The sequence below is a fragment of the Stegodyphus dumicola genome, chromosome 5 (assembly GCF_044657685.1).
Source record: "Stegodyphus dumicola isolate Sdum_Otavi_A_Nest chromosome 5, ASM4465768v1".
NCBI lineage: Eukaryota > Metazoa > Arthropoda > Arachnida > Araneae > Eresidae > Stegodyphus > Stegodyphus dumicola.
Genome location: NC_140772.1, coordinates 61978934 through 62000340, shown reverse-complemented (window position 1 = coordinate 62000340; position 21407 = coordinate 61978934).

The window sequence follows — 21407 nt, the reverse complement described above, 5'->3', positions numbered from 1 at the left end:
TTAGTGTTTTGATTGCAGGCGGTAGTGTTGAACACTTGTACATAAACACGTTCGTGTTTGGTGTTTTCTTTTACAACACATGTCAGAGAGCACGGGGAGAGAATTAAATAACGTCATGAATGAAATAAGAATGTTAAGAGAAATATAAGTATTCATGTTACTTGCCATTTAATTGTGTAACATTTCATTAAACTAGTTTTCCTTCCAGATCTCTGGAAGGAACCAGATTTCAACTAGAAACTCCTGTTTAGATGCAAGTACAGATGAAAAGTAATTGTCCATGGAATTGATAATGTAAAAACGATTTTTTTTTTTAAATTTCTAGTTTCTAGTGAGAAATGTTTGTAAAAGATTGGCTTCGTTAGATTCTAGAGCTAAAAGTTTTCAACAAGGTCGTTTTAGACCTCAGTTTCAAACTAATTAACTCTGGCGGGAAGTATGTAAGGATCTTAAGTTTTACTAACGTTTATTTTATTTTAAATCTTTACTATAACTTCTTATTTTCTACTTCCGGCCAGAATTAAAAGCTTTAACTTATTTATGCAAATTTGTCTTGCGAACGCCAAGTACTTAAGTTGGTGCTTTTTGCCAAGCAAGAGAGAGGAAGGAGTGATTAGGAGCAGGCCGCTTGCCATAGTAGTTTTACTCGGTTGCTGGTTGCCTTCAAGGCCAGAGGTTTAATCCTCTTGATAATTTTAAACGTATCGTAGTGTTAACAGTTCTCTGTACTACATACGCCTTTCTGTTAATATACGGCCAATCTTCAAGTAGACTGTTTATTAATCCAAAGTTAGTTTAGTTAGAATTTAGTTAATATTTTTATATTCTTACGTTTAGACCACAAGTGGTTGGTCTCTGTATTCCGAAGTCCGGAAATCATTGTAAAGAGAGAAAAATAAAGGGTTTCGTATACCCTTCCTGTGTATCTTGTCTACTTCGCACATTTATTGAACATAGCTTTAGTAAGCTCCCGGTTCCGAGTCAGGTCATTTAATGTTCCCAAAGCAAGTAATTAAACGGCAGTAAAATTAACGGCATGTTAATATGTTCTTATATACAATGTGAACTGTTATTTTAAGCGTTAAGAAATACTGTGATATGTTAAAAGTGAAAGTAATGCCAAAAATTTTTAACTTATTCGTGTGACTGTAAAAAGAGAAAATTATTGTGAATATGTGTTAAAGGTTGAATGAATGTAGTTAGGCTCTCTGACGCTACACTTCAGAGTTAGCCACTTTCAGAATAGTGCCTCAGGGTTTAGAGATGAATATAAGGTGTGTTATGAGGTCTTGTTATGTGGAATTTTAACACGTTAGTGTTTTGATTGCAGGCGGTAGTGTTGAACACTTGTACATAAACACGTTCGTGTTTGGTGTTTTCTTTTACAACACATGTCAGAGAGCACGGGGAGAGAATTAAATAACGTCATGAATGAAATAAGAATGTTAAGAGAAATATAAGTATTCATGTTACTTGCCATTTAATTGTGTAACATTTCATTAAACTAGTTTTCCTTCCAGATCTCTGGAAGGAACCAGATTTCAACTAGAAACTCCTGTTTAGATGCAAGTACAGATGAAAAGTAATTGTCCATGGAATTGATAATGTAAAAACGATTTTTTTTTTTTAAATTTCTAGTTTCTAGTGAGAAATGTTTGTAAAAGATTGGCTTCGTTAGATTCTAGAGCTAAAAGTTTTCAACAAGGTCGTTTTAGACCTCAGTTTCAAACTAATTAACTCTGGCGGGAAGTATGTAAGGATCTTAAGTTTTACTAACGTTTATTTTATTTTAAATCTTTACTATAACTTCTTATTTTCTACTTCCGGCCAGAATTAAAAGCTTTAACTTATTTATGCAAATTTGTCTTGCGAACGCCGAATAAGTAAGGAGAAACACTGAACATGATAAAATCAGATATTTTGTTTTCATCTTCCGAATGTGTTTTACGAGAAAATTCTAAGGACAAATCTTTGGGTATCGATTTTAACAAGACTGGATACAATAGACAACTGTTACTATTAGGATTAATTCCATTATTTTCTAATCCTCGAATATGTGTTTCGCATTCTCAGTACAGTCTACGCAACGCTACAATGTCATATGATTTTCGTACTGGACTTAAGTTTAAAAGTCTTGCCATATGCGCATCTATAATAATATCTTTTCGACCAAAGCGTTCTTTTAATATGTTCAAGGCAATTTCATAGTTTTCAGAACTTAATACTAAACCACGTAGCTTCGTCTGTTAAGAACGATTTTAAATAATTACTCTGCATTATTAAGATTCACATTTTTATGGATAGCTACTTTAAACTGAGAATAAAATTCGTTAAACCTTAATATATTACCATCGTATTGAGGTATGTTTCGAAATATTCTAAGATTGCTATATAAATCGACAACAATCACTTTTAAAATGTAACTTTTAATATGATCATAGCTTATTAATCAAATATCAAAAGCTTATTAATATATCAAAGCTTATTAATGTTGAAGGCATATCAAATATTGATATGTTGAAGGCATATATTTATCATATGTTGAAGGCATATATATATAGATATATATAATGTTGAAGGCATATCAATGTTGAAGGCATATTTGGCATATCAAAGCTTATTAATGTTGAAAGGAAAAAAATTATTTTAATTTACTTCAAAAATGTACTGAGGATTATGTTTAATAAGAAATAATTATTTCGTCCCGAATATAATACAGTCTCACATTAAAATAGTTTGGTGCATATGATCACGTGAATAAGGTTCAGAATTTGGAAAATTACAATTATATTAGCCATATATTAAAAATCATGATTTCTGGCTCTGATTCCTTTTCCTTCCAGTAAGAACAGTAACTTGATTTCTTGGTTAATTTATAAAGCTTAAAATACATTTCTATCATAAAAAAAGAATTGTAACCAATCTTGTTCATATATATAATTAATAGGTATTGTGTGTAAAATTTTCATGGAAGTAAGTCTGGATAATATTGCATTGCAGGAACTACATATAAATGTAGAGAAAAAGTGTAAAATTTCATTAATAAATGGCATGTCTATAATGAACTAAGATAATGTGACAAAATAATAGAGTTTGAATTTTTATGCATATATAAAGCATGACATATATCTGTAAATGTAACATTTCAAGCTCAACTCTTCAAACAGATAACGTCTTTTCCAAAAAATTGCAATGTTCTCTTCTATTAAAAAAACTGTAAATTATTATGTGAATTTACAACTTGGTCTGGCACATTATATGCAAGTATTACAAACACAAACATTTCACGTATTCTTAAGTCCGTCCATATAGACGGGATTCAGAACGTTCTAGTTACACGTAATTCAGAACGTTCTTTGCATATTATACAGAAGTGTTAACAGTACAAGTATTTGACGTGCTATTGCTAATTATAAACCTGTAATCTATAGACGACATTCAGAACGTCTGCCCAAACGTTAAGAGAACGTTCCTCTAGCACGTTATAGGAACTTTCATAGAACGTTGTAGGAACGTTATATAAAATTGCTACCAGTACCATATTTTGACGTTCTATTGTCCATTAATGAACTACATCTTAAAGACGTAATTCAGAACGCTTTGCCTGAACATTAAAGAAACGTTATGCTAGAACGTTGAAGGAACGTTCTGTTAGAAGGTTAACGGAGCTTCCATATAACGTTCAAGGGACGTTTTATAAAATTGTTAGTAACACCATTTTTTGACGTTCTACTACCCGTTATTGAACTGTAACATACTGACGTGATTCACCACGTTCTGCCAGAACGTTAAAGGAACGTTCTGTTAGAGCGTTAGAAGAACATTCATAGAAGGTTGTAAAAAAGTGATAGTAGTACCACTTTTGACGTACTACTGTCCGTTATTGAACTGCAATACATGGACGTGGTTCTGAACGTTCAGGTAAAACATGCCAAAAACGTTATACTAGAACGTTAATGACACGTTGCATGAAAGTGTTACAAACACAAGTATTTGACGTGTTATTGCCCGTCTTAGAACTGTAACATATAGACGGCATTTTGAACGTTCCCGACACGTTTCACTATATTAGAAAAATAAACAATTGCATAAAACATATTCAATCTTATTCATATTATTAAACAGTAAAAAAATGTTTTTAAAGTTCTAAAGGATATAATAATTGAACTGGTCGTTTTATTATTGTTACATCAGCCGTTTTTAGTTCACAAGAACGAACTTTGTTATCACGACCATGAAAAACGTTTTTCACTCTGCCACAGTTCCACAAAAGTTTGCACTTATTGTTTGTTGCCTTCGATTAATACAAGATCATCAACTTTTAGGTTATTATAAACGTTAGGATTTTTTAATTGATGAGTTGTCCGAAGATCCATCAAATATTGTTTTTTCTATTTAGTCCACAATTGTCTAACAATTAAATCTTGATAAATCTTTCTTTTGGTCAGAGAGGACTTGGTAGAGCCATCTTTAACAATGGAATTAAAGTTGATAGGTAACGCAGAATCTTTGTTTCCAAAAATAAAAAAATTGACTGGCTTCAGTAGCAACGCTTCCTTGTGATCGTTGTATACATATGTCAAAGGACGAGAATTCAAAACAGCTTCCACTTGTGCTAGAACCGTTGATAATTCTTCAAACGTTAGTAAAGCTTTACCGAGAATTTTTCTTAAGCACTCTTTCACTGATTTTACTAATCTCTCGTAGAAGCCTCCCCACCAAGCCCCTTCTTCTATTATAAACTTCCAACTGATTCTTTCATTCGACAGAAAATCTTGGAATTTCTCATTCGACAATAGTTTAGAGAAATGTTCGAGTTCCTTTTTTTCCTTTTTAAAAGTTTTTGCGTTGTCCGAATAAATTACTCGAAAATTGCCTTTCCTAGATGTGAATCTTTTGAAAAAAAAATTCAGTAGAGAGATTCGGTACAAGTTCCAGATTTATGGCTCTAGTGATAGCGCATGTAAATAATGTTACATAGGCTTTTTGACATCCTTCGATGTTTTTACGTAAATTCGTCCAGCAAAATCGATGGCAGACACGTAAAATGGTGGTGTCTCATTGATTCTATCTTCTGGAAGTTGGGAAGAGGTCTTGTCAGCAGACTTCAATGAATATCTTTTAAAAATAAGACACTTGTTTATTATTTTCTTGACAAATTGACGTCCTTTTGGGATCCAAAAGCGACTTCGAATTTCAGCTAAGGTCGTTGCTACTCCTCTATGTATCATTTTAACATGTGCACTTTATACTATCAAGTTCGTTAGGCAGGAGTCTCTTGAAAAAATTGCCGGATGTTTTTCATCATGTGACAAACTAGAATGTTCTAATCTTTCACCCGCTCTCAGTATCCAGTTCTGGTCTGAAAATGGGTTAAAAAGATATAAAGATGATTTCTTTTCGACTTTATTCTCTTTCTTCAGAGACTCGATTTCTTTGGGATAAAAACGTTCTTGTTCAGATCGAATCGAATAATTTTCGGCATCCACTATTTCTTCAGTCGTTAATGGATCTGTCAAATGGTTTGATTTCCTAATTTTAACAATGAATTACTTCATCCAACCAGTTAATCTCAACAGTTTTTTTAAATTACTATATTTTGAGATGTCTATAAGTCTTTCTTCAACTGCTGGGCACACAAATTCATAAATATCGTTAATGTTCTTGCGGTATTCTAATTCTTCAATGACAGGTTTCTCTTCATTCTGTCGAGGCCACAATTCAGATGACATTCTAAGCCATTCTGGTCCTTGAAACCAGATAGGATTGTTTTTCAGCTCATGAAGTTTAGCTCCCCTCGAAGCCAAATCAGCGGGATTACATTTACCGGGGCAATAATGCCAATTGTCAGGGGATGTTAAATTTTGTATTCCTTGAAAACGATTTTTAACGAAGAGCATAGATTTCTTTGCACAGTCTTTTATCCAGAAAAATGGGATTTTCGAATTAGTCCAGAAAAAACAAGAAAGTCGTAACTTCAAAACTTTAATGATGCTAGTGCCTAATTTGGCTGATAAAAGAGCGCCCATTAGTTCCAACCTAGGTAAGGTGAGTGGCTCTAAAGGCGCTACTCTAGTCTTCGAGGCAACAAAAACCTTAAATATTTGTTCATTGCTAGAAATTATACGCAGATACGCTACTGTACCATGCGCCTTTTCGCTAGCGTCAGAATAACAGTGCAGTTCAATCCTTTCCACATCACTATTACCGACTGCAGAAAAATAATGTGGAATATCGATTTCGTCTAAATTGGAAACTTCTTTGCACCATGTTTTCCATACAGAACATAAATTTTCTGGTAGTTCATCATCCCAATCTAAAGCAAGTGTCCAAATTTGTTGCAATATGATCTTGACTCTAAGTACAAACGGTGATAATAGACCTGCAGGATCAAAAATTCGTCCTATTACTTGTAAGACAAAACGTTTAGTATTAACTTGTTTTGATAAAAACGTTTAGTATTAACTTGTTTTGATAAAAACGTTATCAAATTATTAACATCAAAGTAAATTATATCACTTTGGTTGTCCCAAGCAACTTCTAACAAGACTTGAACTTTTAACACTTTCAATGGAGGATTTCTAGCTTCTGAAACTTGGGGAGATTCTTCGGATTCATTACCTTCTTTAATCCATAATTCGCGCAGTTCTTGAGAATTGGTGTGCCATTTATGTAGAATCATACCAGCATCTCTGAAAATGCTGACGCATTCTAAACTGGTATTGAAAGCAATTTCAACGTTTTGGTGTCCTCCAATGATGTCATCTACATAAATGTGATTTAAAAATTCGCAAGTGGCAGGGTAGGTTTTCTCATACTGTTTCAAATGGTGTTTAATGGTTGCAGCCAGTAAAAACAAACTGCTATTTATGCCAAATAACACACGAGTGAATCGGTAAGTTATGAAATTTTGTGGATCATCGAATGGGTTTTTAGTAAACAGAAAACGCGTTACATCTCTGTTCTTTTCATCTACTTCTATCTGAAGAAAAGCCTGCTTTATGTCACTTGTAAATGCTACAGGATGAAGCCTGAAGGCCAACAAAAATGTCAGGATACAAATTTGGACCAATATGCAAGCAGTCATTCAACGAAATTTCACCAGGTCCATGTGAAGACGCGTCGAATACAATACGTAGTTTACTAGTAGTTCGATCACTACGAACGATTTCTCTGTGAGGCAAATAAAATGCGATTTGAGATTCACTATCAACAGTGTCTGGAACTGGTTCAATTATGTTTTGTTGTAAATAATTTTATAGAACTTTTTGGTAGGAATAAAAAAGTTCGGGGTTATTTTCAAATCGCTTTATAAGTTTCTCAAATCGTTTCAGCACAATCGCTTTATTATCATGTAACTCATATTTTTTATCAGATTTCCATGGCAGCCTAAACTTGTAACGAGAATTTTTGTATAAAATTTCCGATTCGAATGTTTCCATTATAGTATTGTCTAATGGGTCGGATGATTCATTTTTAGGTTTTATACCTAAACTTTCAACCTCCCAAAATTTCTTTATCTGAGCAGATATTATATCTTCCTCAACTACAATATTAAAGGCTGTGGAAGTATATGTTGTACCTTTAGTGTAACCTAGCAGAGACCAACCGAATAACGTTTCAGCACCTACTAAATGTTTGTCTAAACGCTTAAGTTTCCCAATCACTATATCATAGTAATGATCAGCTCCTATCAAAAGAGTAATTTTTTCTTTGCAATCCCAAGAGTCTGCGAGTTGTAAACCATCTAACTGTTTGCCTAAAATGTGTCTATCTAGATTAGGAGGTGGTAAATCAGAACTTGAAATTTGTTCAGTCACGAGAGCTTCAACTTCGATTTTCAAATTCGGTGTTTCGTTGTTCTGTAATTTTATCTTAACAACGTAAAATGTTTTTCTAATGGGTGTTTTATTTCCAAACGTAAATACCGAAAGAGTCTCTGTTCGTATAATAGGAAGCTTCAATTTATCCGCGATTTCTTTTCTCAGGAAGGAACGCATACTACATGAATCCAGTAGAGCTCTAATTAAAACCGACTGCGTATTCGTTCGAAGTGTTACGCAACACGTTTGAAGAGAAATAGTTTTAATATTGCTGCGTGAGAAAGCTGAAAGAACATGTGAATCTTCTGTACTTTTATTTTTTTCATTTCGTTCTTTCTCAGCGCGAAAGCTTATTGAACGGTTATGTCGACCTTTGCACTTGGAGCAGACAAGATCGTTTCGACATTGCTTTACGCGGTGGTTTGATTTCAGACAAAGGTAACATCTTGCATGTTTAGGTAATAAATTTCTCTTCTCATCAACTGTCAGTGATTCACAGTCTTCAGTAACATGTTTGTATGTATTACAAAACAGACATCAATTAGTAGTTTTGTTTTCTTTAACCGGCGCCAAGAGCTGGTAAGTGGAATGGGTGATACTCCCCTTCCGTCCCTTTATAAACGCAGGAAGTGTTTTCTGATTTATGAGTGGAGAGCAAAAGATGGCTTCTCTCACGACTTTCCAGTTCTGAACGAACAAACTGCAATAATTCGTCAACATTAAAAAAAAGATGACGAATCCGTTTTACGATTGAATTCTAAGGTTATATCAGACGGCAGAGTTTTCATTATGGCTGGAATCAACATATAACTGTATTTATCCGGTGTGACTTCTAATGATTTCAAGCTGCGTATTTGAGTTTCTATAGTGTCGCAAAGTTTTCGAAGTTTTAAAGTGTCACTAGATTTGGTTACTGTGGTAAGATTCAGGAGTTTTTGCTTGTGTGAGTTTATAACGATATCTTTCCTGCCAAACCTGTTTTTAAGTATTTCGTCAACTTCATCGTAATTTGGTTCCGAAATACAAAATCCTTCTATCGCGTTTGCAGCGTTGTCGCATATGTACGATTTTAAATAATTAAATTTTTCGATCTTTGTTAAAGATCTTTGTTAAAGATCTTTGTTAAAGATCATGGATTTCTACTTTAAAAGAGTTCCAAAAACTTGTCCACTGGGTATAATCTCCACAGAATTTAGCGATGGTTAATTTTGGCAGACGCGTACATTTATTGCTTTCGGTTTTAGAATTAGTTTTGTTAAGAGAGTTTTCATTATCCGAATTTGTTACTTTATTTAATTCTTTCAACTCTTTATTTGCTCTGAATTGCCATAACTGAATTTTCTCTTCGTATTCGATACAATAGAATTTCTGTTTCAAACTCTTCGGCCTCTGATTTCAAGTCACGCTCTATTTGAGCGTCTAATTCACTCAGAGTTTTCGATTTCGTGATTAATTGGTCTAAACTTTCTTCTAATGTTCTTGTATCAATTTCTTCTTTATTCAACTCTGATTCGATTTTTTTAGAATCTTAGACACGGTGGTCCTGATAACTTTGCGTTTCGATTTTAATTTAACAACAGACACTTCTGCCATTGTTGCTCTACAAAGTAGAAAATTTAGTCTTACCTTTTGCTGACTTCGCACACTTGCAATGTGCTAAATCCAATTTTCGGCCATTATACACCAGCTGTTTCAAAATATTCTAAGATTGCTATAAATCGACATCAATCACTTTTAAAATGTAACTTTTAATATGTACAAGATTTACAGATCATTGATCAAAACATGGTGGTTCAGTTGACAAACAAATCTATATGCTTTCATCATCAAAAATCGAAATATTTTAAATAGGAACCGAAGTGTTCCTAAAGTGTACGAAGCATCAAACATCCATCTATCTAGCTGCCGGTGGAGAGTCTCTGGAAATTCAGAAGACACGTCGCGTCGCGTTAACACGGAACGCTTGCGCCATCTATCAATTAAACAAATTAATTTCCACAAGGTATCTGCAAGCGAGGAAGTTTTACTGTATTCCGCTGCTCACTTCTGGTTTCTGCAAGATTCGTTCTTTCAGTTTCGCGAACAACTTCGCTTTCTTTTGTTTTCAGGATTCTATTCGCGCGAATTTTCCAAATAAAAATATTTATATTCTTGCTGTTTTTCAATTCTCCTTTCTATTTCTTCCGTTTTGCACAGTTTTAGAATTTCCTCATTAAGATACTCTAACTTAGCTTCCTTATCTAAAAGTTTCGCTAAAAGTTCATCAATTAAATCAACTGATCTTTCCTGTTTGTTTATTTCAGTTTCTAACAATTTCATAGTGTCAGTTACCGCGTGTCTGACAGGTGCTCTAATCTTTTTTAAAGCTTCAATATCCATCATAACAATTTAAAATATTCAATTCGCTAAATACGTTTTTCAGTATTCAATTCGCAATTTACTTTATCTAAAGGTCTCTTCCGGATTATCGGCACCAAAAAGATTTGTAAATACATCCTTTGTCGCGTTCACTAAAATATTCTAAAACTAAATATTCAAATCAAAATATAAAGAAATTTCGCTTACCTGTCAGACGCAACAAGGATTCTCGCCTTTTGTCATTTTCTGTAAATTTTATTGACGACACAATTAATACATTTACAATAAAGGGAAGCACATATAAACTTTAGTTAGTGTTTCGCGTTCGTGTTGCATTTTTTTCAGTCATCAAAGTTCTGCACTACTCCAAGGAATTCAAGCGCACACAGCGCCATCAGTTGCAATACAGTTTCTACATGAGGTTAAATGCAGGTGATAATTCCGATGGAGGAGCAGTTAAGATAGCTGGTACATTACAAGGAAGAGATGAAAACGGGACAAGAGTCCGTTAAAGGAGACAGGAAATTTGTTAAAGAAAGGATTAAATCAGGTCAATAGAAAATAAAAAGAGAAAATAGTGCCATAATAAAAACAATTTCAAGATTATGAAAGGTAGAATAGACATGGTTAAAAATAAAGTTGGAGAAAGTAATGAAAGAGTTTCTACTATCAAACAATATAATCCAAGAAAGAATTTCTGCAGTCGAGAAATAAATCGATGACTGTGTTTCTGCTGCTGTCGCCAAGGAAGTTTATAGCTTGAAGACATCCGTAAAGAGAGCTGACAACTGTCACGCCTTTAAATTCGTACATATATAGTAACAACCCTATCTAATGTTATCCATATATGATGGAAAGATCTCTTGGCAAGTGCGAAAGACGCATTTCTCTATAGTGGCAAATGCAAATGTATTCTGAAACTAAAGCCTATCATCTTGCCGCTTCTCTGAAAGCAGACACAGCAGATATCCATTTAACTCTGCCCGAAAATCCTGCGCGGTGGAGTTGAGCTTTGGCGATAAGTGTTTCAAAGACTATAGCAGGCTTCAGTTAAAATCTCGCCAACAGCCAATGGAAATACTTCATAAGCTCTCCTTGGAGAGCTTATGAATCTCGTTTTTTTAACTGCCCATCATGGGATTCATCATGGAATATATATAACTGAACTTTCTTGAAATATGACCATCGATACAGGAGCCAGTGTTACCCTCATCCGAAATGATTTGACTTTTGTGGTATATCGAGAACTTAATCATAATCGAACTTAAAGCTATCACTGTGCCAAGCATCCGAAGCACGCAAAGTAGTTCTAAACCAGAACTAAGACTGGAATGCGAGTAGTTGTAGAATACGTGTGTAAGCGTGTAAGCGAGGATGATATCTTTCTGTATATAATGAAGTAGCATGTAGTTTAATACAGTGTCTTGTTAAATAATTACCTACTAAGGATACACAACAGCTTTTACAGTTGGAAAGTAAACTCATCTGGCTGCTGCCCTGTGTTACCCTCCAAACTGTGTCCAGAAATAAAACAGACATCGATGGAAAGTTAAACGTCAACATCACATTTGGCAGTGCCATCTACCATCATACGGCATATGTAGCAAATATTAGACATCCTTGCATACTCAGATTAGACTTTCCACAGATATAAAATTTGTCCTTGTACTTTAAAAATAATGAGTTGCATTCCGCCTCTGAGAACATAATCTTGTTCGGAATTAAAGATGAAGCAGTTAAGTCTGTCCGCCACATGATAGTTCAGGATGGTATCACAGCACCAGCAAGAACAGAATTTTTACTTCCACGATCTATATCTGAAAAAGAAGTGGAGAGGGGTGGGAGACCCTAGGACCCATCCGCCTGGGGTGGTCTCCATCAAAACTGGGAGCGGAATTGAGCTAAATCGCACTGTCACATAAAAGGTGCTCAAGGGTGTTGCCAATGGCAGGCGTATTCTAGCGCTCCTTAAAACGAGGAATTTTGTGGGCTTAAACACACTACGTCAGACAAGTGAGCATAAGCAACAACAACAAAACATATCTCAAAACAGAAATTTTCGATACGGTATAATAAGGTCCTAAGAACTATTTTGTAGGATCCTAAGAATTGTAACAAACCCAAAGGCGTATTAATAGCCTTGGAGTTCGTCGACTTATCGAGAACAGTCATCTCGGTGAAAGTTGCCAACGTAAGTAATAAAGCGAGAGTGATTAGGAAAGGCGAAGTGTTTGCAGCATGCACTTCAGTGACCTCCTTCAGACGAACCAGTAGTCCTCCAGTGTCTACTTCTTTATGAGGAATATGTTCGAAAAACATGAAGCATATGTTAGAAAAAAGGAAACACAGGAGTCCTCTGTTGCCCAGCATTGTTGGTCCGAAAATCACACTTTCAATTTTTCTGCGGCCAAAATTATTCAAAAAATATGTTCCATTGGTGAATTAGATTTTCTAGAGGTGTTTCACACTAAAAAAAATCTCTGTTCTAATTAACAACCCTAATTCCAATCCATCTTTAAGGAAATTATGTTTTAGTTCTCGATTCATTAATAGGTGGCGCCACTAGCTTAACTCCTGTCCAGCCCTTTTTATCTTATCTTATATAACAACTATATCATATCTCATTCATTTGTGCTTTGGCAGGTGAGGATGATGGTGCAGTAAAACCATCGAAATTAGTCCTATGAAAATTTGCAAATATAACTCTGATTTTTGTTTTTTGACTTCTAAATTAATCTATTTGAGGTTTTATAGCTGCATTTGTTCTTGATAAGGTGTTGGCAGTTTCAGTTTTATTTCCAGAGCGATACAGAATATCAAATTTGAAACAAGCAAGTTCTAACGCATAATTTTCTTATTCTTAATTTTACTGGAATGCTGTTGATGAAACATAAATGCCACGGATCTTTGATCTGTAAAACATTCAAAGTGCCTGCCAATTAAACATTGTCTTCACTTTTGTAGAGATTCCACAATAGCATATCCTTTTTTTTCAATAGAAGAGTACTTTCGTTCTGAAGAGTTTAGTGTTCTAGAGAAGAAAGCTATAGGACTACCAGTTTGACTCAGAGTTACTCCTTTTGCAAACTCAGAAGCGTGAATTTCAACTCTGAATGGTATTGTTACGAATTTGGTATTTAAAAAGCTAATGTTAATTCAATTATACATTAAATGGTTTTATTTCTCGCGCAGTGCAGCGCGGGACGAATATTTAAAGAAAGCTAAGCCGGAAAATTGAAAATACAAGGAGCGCGTGCATTAAATAAAGAAATATCTCTTTTTGATTTCGAGAAAGTACTAGAAAATTCTAGCGCGTGATTTTAAAATCTTATAAAAGGAGGAAAACATCTCAGTTCGTAGTTGTTGCTTAGTTTGTTGTTGTTTAGAAAACTGCTCTTGTTGATTGTAGCGAATTCGCGGATTAGCTTTCTTTAGCTGTTTTGAATTAAGTTCTATTGGACATTTGAGTAGTTAAAAGATAACTACTGTGAGATATTGTAATACTGCATGATAATTTGAGAAAATTTAAGCATTTTTGTTGTGATAATAATAAATTTTTGTTCATTTTTCATCGGACTTGTGCATTCATTTCATAACGAACCCGTACGCACGCAACAATTTTTGGTGGCAGCAGTGGGGTTTGAATGCCAATAACAAGAGCGGTGGAAGAACAATTCAGGCAAATGATGACTGCATTTGCTGCTTTCCAAGAAAAGATGGAAGGAGCCGTCAACTCCGTTAAGGAAGATATAAAAGCTGTACAAGAAAAGATGGAAGCTGGCCAAACATCTTTTAAAGAAGAAATTAAAGAGAAAATGGATGCTGGTCAAATATCCGTTAAGGAAGAAATGAAATCGGGCCAAGAATCCGTTAAGGAAGAGATGAAATCTCTTAAAGACGATATGAAAGCAGGTCAGGACGAAATGAAAAGAGAAATTACCTGCGTAATAGAAAATAAATTTGAGGCTATGGACGACAGAATAGACGCGGTTGAAATTAAAGTTGGACAAATTGAAGAAAACATTTCTTCTGTGAAAGCGCAAATAGAAGACAGAGTTTCGGCCGTGGAGCAACAAATAGGTTACAGAGTTGATAAAGTCAAAGAAGAAATAGAAGGAAGAGTTTTTTCCCTTAAACAACAAATCGAACAACAAATTGATGAGAGAGTTCCTGCAGTTGCCAAAGAAATGGATACTTTAAAGAAATTCGTAGCGTCGGCAGGGAGCGGGAGTGATGATTTTAAATTCTTACTGCTCGTCCCTCTCTAAAGTTATCCACTTATGATGGGAAGTCCTCCTGGCAAGTGTATAAAACACAATTTTCTATAGTGGCGGATGCGAATGGATGGGATTCCCAAACTAAGGCCTGTCATCTCGCCGCTTCGCTGAGAGCAGACGCAGCGGATATCCTGCAGACGAAGCTTTCTTTAGCTGTTTTGAATTAAGTTCTATTGGACATTTGAGTAGTTAAAAGATAACTACTGTGAGATATTGTAATACTGCATGATAATTTGAGAAAATTTAAGCATTTTTGTTGTGATAATAATAAATTTTTGTTCATTTTTCATCGGACTTGTGCATTCATTTCATAACGAACCCGTACGCACGCAACAGTATATGATCTTCAATTGCAACTAAAGAAGCTTTGGTTATATCTCTCTTAAGGGAACTGAAGGCTTTCTGGTCATCTTTCTTTACTAAGGGCAAAATTTCCTGCAATCAAAAGAGGGCGAATCGTTTCAGAAAAACTGGGAATCCAACGGCAGTAATGAGCATTCTCAGTGCTCGCTGTAGAAATGCTATATATTTAGGAACTGGTAAATTCGTCAGCGGTTGCAATTTATCAGGATCATTAGCTATTAACTATAGAGTAGCCCAACAATTTTACAGATTTCGTGGAAAATGTCCATTTTTTCTCATTCAGGATTAAGTTATGCTTCTTAGCAGCAGCTTTAAATATCTGTAAGTTATTTTTATGTTTAGCTTCATTTTTGCCACATATAGTTACATTATCAAGATAGGGAAATGTTGCTGATAATTTTTCATTTGAAATCCTTTTATCAGTTTTCTTTGGAAGGAAGCAATTTCATTTGAAATACCAAATGGAGCATGTAGAATTTAATGTAGTTCATCACCAGCTTCAAACGCTGTATACTGTTCTTTGATGCTTCGATAGGAACCTGATGATAAGCACTTCGGATATCAATTGTACTAATATTTTATATTTTGTTACCTGTGGAATCAACTCTTCAATTTTGGGAAGAGGGTAAGCATCAAGCATAGTAAATTTGTTTATACACTGGTGTGCAAAAATTAAGGACGAGACGGTTTTTTCAATATAACTTTGTACAAAAGCTTTCCAAATCAACACATTTAATACCGTAAAATCCCCAATACGTAAGGACATGAGTAATGTAAGCGACACTTACTAAAAGAGAAATCAGAGGAATAAAAAGAAGCTTTATTGAAAAAGTAGCAGGGAGCGCAATGCGACTGAAGGCCGAAACATCCCTGTGATGGGTGTCCAGCAAGAAACATCCGGTCTTTAATAGGGGATATGATCTCCCCTGACTGCTAGGTAGGTTTCACAGCGTCTGCCCATGCTGAGAATGAGGGTGTCAATGAGTTGTTGAGGCATTGCTGCCCATTCGTCTTGCAGCGCCAATCGAAGCTCCGAAATCTTTACTGGTGGTAAGGTACGAGCTTGCCAAGCGTCTGCCTAGAAAATCCCATACATGCTCAATGGGATTGAGATCCGGAGATCGTGCCGGCCAATCCATACGTTCAATATCCTCACTCTCTAAGAGCTGTTCGACAGCTACTGTGCGATGACATGGTGCATTGTCGTCCATGAAAAGGAACTGCGGACCCATAGCGCCTCTAAAAAGACGCACATATGGAAGAAGAATCTCGTTACAATTACGGGTCCCGTTGACTGAACCTGCGTCGAAGATGTGAAGGTCTGTACGACTACCAAGCATGATGCCTACCCAAACGAGAACACCACCACCTCCATACCTGTCCCTTTCAATGATGTTCGAGGGATGATTGCGGCTTCCCCGCTCTCTCCAGATGAGTATGCGATGAGAATCGCTACTCAGACTGAATCTGTTCTCATTTGTAAAGAGTACTCGTCCCCATTCATTGTCTCCAATTCCGGTGTTCCCGGCACCACAGAGAAACAGACCACCACCGTGCAGTCTTCTGGCCACGGTAAAACGCGATATCGGTCGTCCATTCGCCTGTGTCGTGTGTCTAGCGATTTCTCCCGCAGTCTGCCGCCTGTTTCGTCTGGCCTGTAATTCAATATACCGGTCATCTGCGGGTGTGGTCCTCGTGGACGACCACTACTAAACCCCCGGATAGCTGTTCCTGTAGTTTGAAATTGTCTCCAAAGTCGTGAAACGATGCTGTGAGCAATTCCGAACTCTGCAGCCACACTTGTCACTGCGGCCTTCCTCCAACTTCCCAATGATTCGACCTTGGGTAAAAGCATCCAGATGTCGTCTAACAGATTGATTATTCGCCATTTCTCGCTGAGGCAGCAACTCGGTGTGATTTTAATTGCTATACGGCGTGCAATCTCTTTGCCAGAAATACTGATCTTACACCGACAACATGCTTTATACTACTCAGACACTCCCCCATTACGTCTACCTGCATATCTGTGCATGTGCTACCATACATCACCTTACTTAATCTCCTGATTGGTCTTTCTGTCCGCTCTGCCTCTTCGTTCAGCTGATGTGCTAATTTTTCGACTTCGTCCTTAATTTTTGCACACCAGTGTAGTTTGCAAATACTCTATAACCATTCTGGGTCTGTGATGTTCTCCTTTTACAACAAAAGCGTGTGCACGCCAAGTAGAATTACTTGGTTCAATTACACCTTCTTTAAGTAATTTACATACTTCTGTAGCTATGAAATGTTTTATCTTCTTCAGTTTGGCTTCTTGACTTTGTAACAGTAGGTCTACACTCAGGCGTTAAATAAAAAAACAATGACACAGGGGCTACAAGAGCAGATGCTAATGAACAAATTCGAGGAGATGGTCTCTCACCTTGAAGTTCTGTCTCAACAGAAGACCGATCTTTTAGTAAATTATGCCCGATAAGAAAGTCTGCACAGAGGTTTTTCATAATTAACACCGCTACATTAGTTTATACATAGGTTTGCAGTTTAATAGTTGTAGAATCATTAGGATATTTGGAAGCAGGCAGGATGAAAAATATGCAACGCCTTCGCTGGGAATCGAACCACAGACCTCTCAATTACGCGCTAAGCGTGCAGAGCACTACACCACGAAGGCTCGATAAGAAGGCAGGAGAAATACCTTATATACTCCCCCTTTTAAAGGGCGACTGGATTTTTAGGGGACGCAATCGCCAAATCCTGGTTGAGGAGAATCACCCTTTTAGTTCGCACGCCACTGTAGAGACATTAGGTAATTTTTGGAAGCAAGCAAGATGAAAAATGAGCAACGCCTTCGCCGGGAATCGAACCACAGACCTCTCAATTACGCGCTATGCGTGCAGACCACTACCCCACGAAGGCTCGCTAAGAAGGCGGGAAAAATACCTTAGATAATAACTAAAGAACAGCCTATAATATTTGTGCTTAGAGATGACTTAGCCATGGTTATTCTGCAAAAATATGGGTTTACGTGAATTTGACATATTTTTACAAAACACTGATTTATAAACCTAAGTGAACTACCAGTATCAATTAGGGCATTCAGCTGAACTCCATTTGCCAGGACTTTAGTTACTGACTTTTCAAGACAGTGAAGAAGCATCGAAACTGATGTTAGTGTATAAACTGCCTTTGCGGAATAAGTAGTACTGTGTACAAGTTTGAATTTGCACACCTTTTTTGATAATGGCTATTTTTACCACATCATCGACATATTGCATTCTTAGCTAGGCAAACACTTCGTAAATGAAAGTCTCTTCCACAAAAGAAACATTTTCTGCAACGAATAGGAGCAACACTTGCCAATTGTTCATGATCATCATCTCTGCTCTCACACTATTCAACAGCAGCTACCGATGCTGAGGATGATGTTCAGCATTCTCCTTAATGTATGCATACTCCTTAATATATAAGGCAGAATGATGTTCAGCAAGCTCTAACGCTCTAGCTTAATCATAAGCTTTTTCTAATGAAATACTGACATTTTCTAATAACCGTTCTCAAATGCGTGGGTACTTCAAACCTCGGATGAATGCATCTCTAATATACTCATTTTTATATTCTTCTGCAGTAACAGACTTAAATTCACAGTTTTTGCTCAACTGTTTTAATATTTGTAAATATTCATTTACAGACGATTTGTTGAACTCTAGATATTAAACAGTGACGTGTAAATATTTTATTTTTTTAGCAATCTACAACGAATGTAGAACATTAATTGCATTATCATACGATTCTGAATCATTAATATATTGATAAACACTTGCAGGTACTAAGTTAGGGGAGAGAGCAGATGGTGTGTATTGGTGTATTTAATTATGGCAAAGCACACTAGTGTTATCTGCCTAAGGGGAAGGATGCCTTCGTGGAGGACTTTCTAAGGGAAACTGGCTCGTATACACGTTACACATAGGGAAAACCACGAAAACACCCATGCAGCCAGCCCGTTCGCGGGATTCGAACCTCGGACCGAACTACCAGTGTTCAGCGACTTTACCGCTCGGCCGCTGGTGGGCGGGAAAGTGCAGAATCGCCCACTGCTTGGCGCGTTTTTAAGAATTGCACATACTCGGTATCCATGTCCACATCGACCTATTTTCACTTAAAAAAAATCCCAGAATTGCATAAAAATGGCATTGCGCACTCTCTTGACTTTATCCATGTACACATCGACCTATTTTCACTTAAAAAGTCAAAGAAAATTGACAAAAATCGAATTCTTCTTAGTCTTGTAAAAAGTGACAAACAAATGCCAATTAAATAAGTGGGCGATTCTGCACTTTAGCCCTTAAATTACAAAACAGTTGTAGTTTCCTTTCTTCGGCTGCCTCCTTCACTTGTGTGAGAAAATTTGAGAAAGTTCTTTTTTCAAATTTGAATGGAGACTTTTTAATGGAGAAAGAAGTTTTTAGTGTTTCCATTCTTTAAATGAAGAAAGAATGGAGACTTTTTAGTATTTCCATTTAAATTCTGCTCCAACTCATGTGGGGACAACATCAAATCTTTCTGGTTTCAAAAGGGTATCCATTTTGCAAAAAAAATAAAGTATAAGTCAGTTTTAGTTGATTAAATTGTAAATATAATAAATCACTTTCTTTAAAAAGCCGTAATGAAACTTTAATCAACTAAAACTGCACATAAAATAGAGCATCACATGCTACATTGTGAGAACAACATTTAAATAAAGAATAACTGTTGCCATTCCATCTAATATAATTTTAGTGCTGGCAGTAATGATAAGAAATATTATACCACCTGAGGGGATATTGTAAGGTGGAGACATAAACTAGAGCTAGTAGCCTTAACATAAACTGATGATAGAGAAAAGATGGCATTTACTATCAGACAAGGACTTGGCAGTTCAAAGTGATGCACCAGAATATGTAATGCGTCGGCAGCATTTGAACAACTCATGGAGACCGTTCTAAGAAGACTTTTTATGAATCCGGTTTGATATATCTGAATAGGCATCGTCATCGTCGAGAAAAAATTTGAAGAGCATTTAGAAAAGAAAAACTGAAAGAAGCCAATCTGAAGTTAAGTTCTGCCAAATATAAATTGTTCGGACAAGAAGTGTCTTACCTCGGTCATTTAATCTGTGCCAAAGGTGTGTAAAGAATGGAGACACCCTGAAAATATACATCAGCTAAGAAGTTTCCTGAGGCCTTTATACTTACTATAGGAGATTCGAGATTCGTGAGGGATTTAGCTTCCATCAGAAGACCGCTTCACAAGCTAACATTTAAGGTATTTCTCCCGCCTTCTTAGCAGGCTTTCGTAGTGTAATGGTCAGCACGCTAGGCGCGTATTCCAGAGGTTCATTGTTCAACTCCCGGCGAAGGCGTTGTTCATTTTTCATCTCTTCTGTTTTAAAAAAATACCTAATGTCTCTACAAGGGCGCCCGAACTAAAAGGGTGGTGGATGATGATTCTCCACATACAGGATTTGGCTATTGGGTCCCCTGAATCCCAGTCTCCCTTTGAAAAGGGGAATATTATAAGGTATTTCTTCCGCTTTGCTAGCGTGCCTTCGTGATGTAGTGGTTCTGCGTGCTAAGCCGGTATTCCAGAGGTCCGTGGTTCGATTCCTGGCGAAGGCGGTTGCTACTTTTTCATCTTGCCTGCTTCAAAAAAATACCTAATGTCTTTACACGATAAATAATGTCTGTCGTCCACTAACTGGTACGCATCTGCTGTGAGCGGTCTCCCAGATGCCTTAAAAAGTAAAAAACATGATAATTGAAACCATAATAAAGCTAGAAGTGTGAAACTGGATATGTGATCTTGTGGGACGAATTTGTGAAGGTAGGAGGAAATACAGGGACCATTCTCCGTTTTTAGGGGTGGAAACGACGGTTAGAAAATCCTCAGCGGTCTCTCAGACCGCTCACAGCAGTTAAAGGAGCCAAGTTGGCGCAACCAAGGCTGTTCTCCGAAGAACATCATACAATATGGTAAAACGCGCTTATAAATTTCCATTAATGTTGACAAGATTTTTTTTTGCATATATTTTTGTTTACAAAACAAAGTACAAAAGTCTCAAAACTTTAATGTTTGTCCCAGCGTAAAATATTCTTTTAAATCAATTTGTATGAAATTTTTAAGCAGTAACTTCTGATTTCTGGGCAAATTATTGAAAGTCAGAAAATGTTTTCGACTATTGGAGATGACAGAATTATTAGAAGTAAGAAAATGATTATTCATTGTTGGAAATTTTTATTGGAAACATATTATTAAGACTAAACATATATAAATTTTAAAAAGTTTTAAAAAGTTTGTATAAAATAAGCTTATATTAAAAACTTATGAAATTCTTAATAAGCCGAAAGTAAAAAATACTTTATGGCATATTTTAAAGGGTACAAGAGATTAATTAAGTCTCATTACAATATTCATGTGCAATTTATATCATGAATAATAAAAGTGTAGGCATTTAAATAACGAAATAAAATATTCTAATGGCAATGTCAAATATATAAGCCTTTATAAACATATCATGGGCGCCATTATTCATGATATAAATTTGTAGATGAAT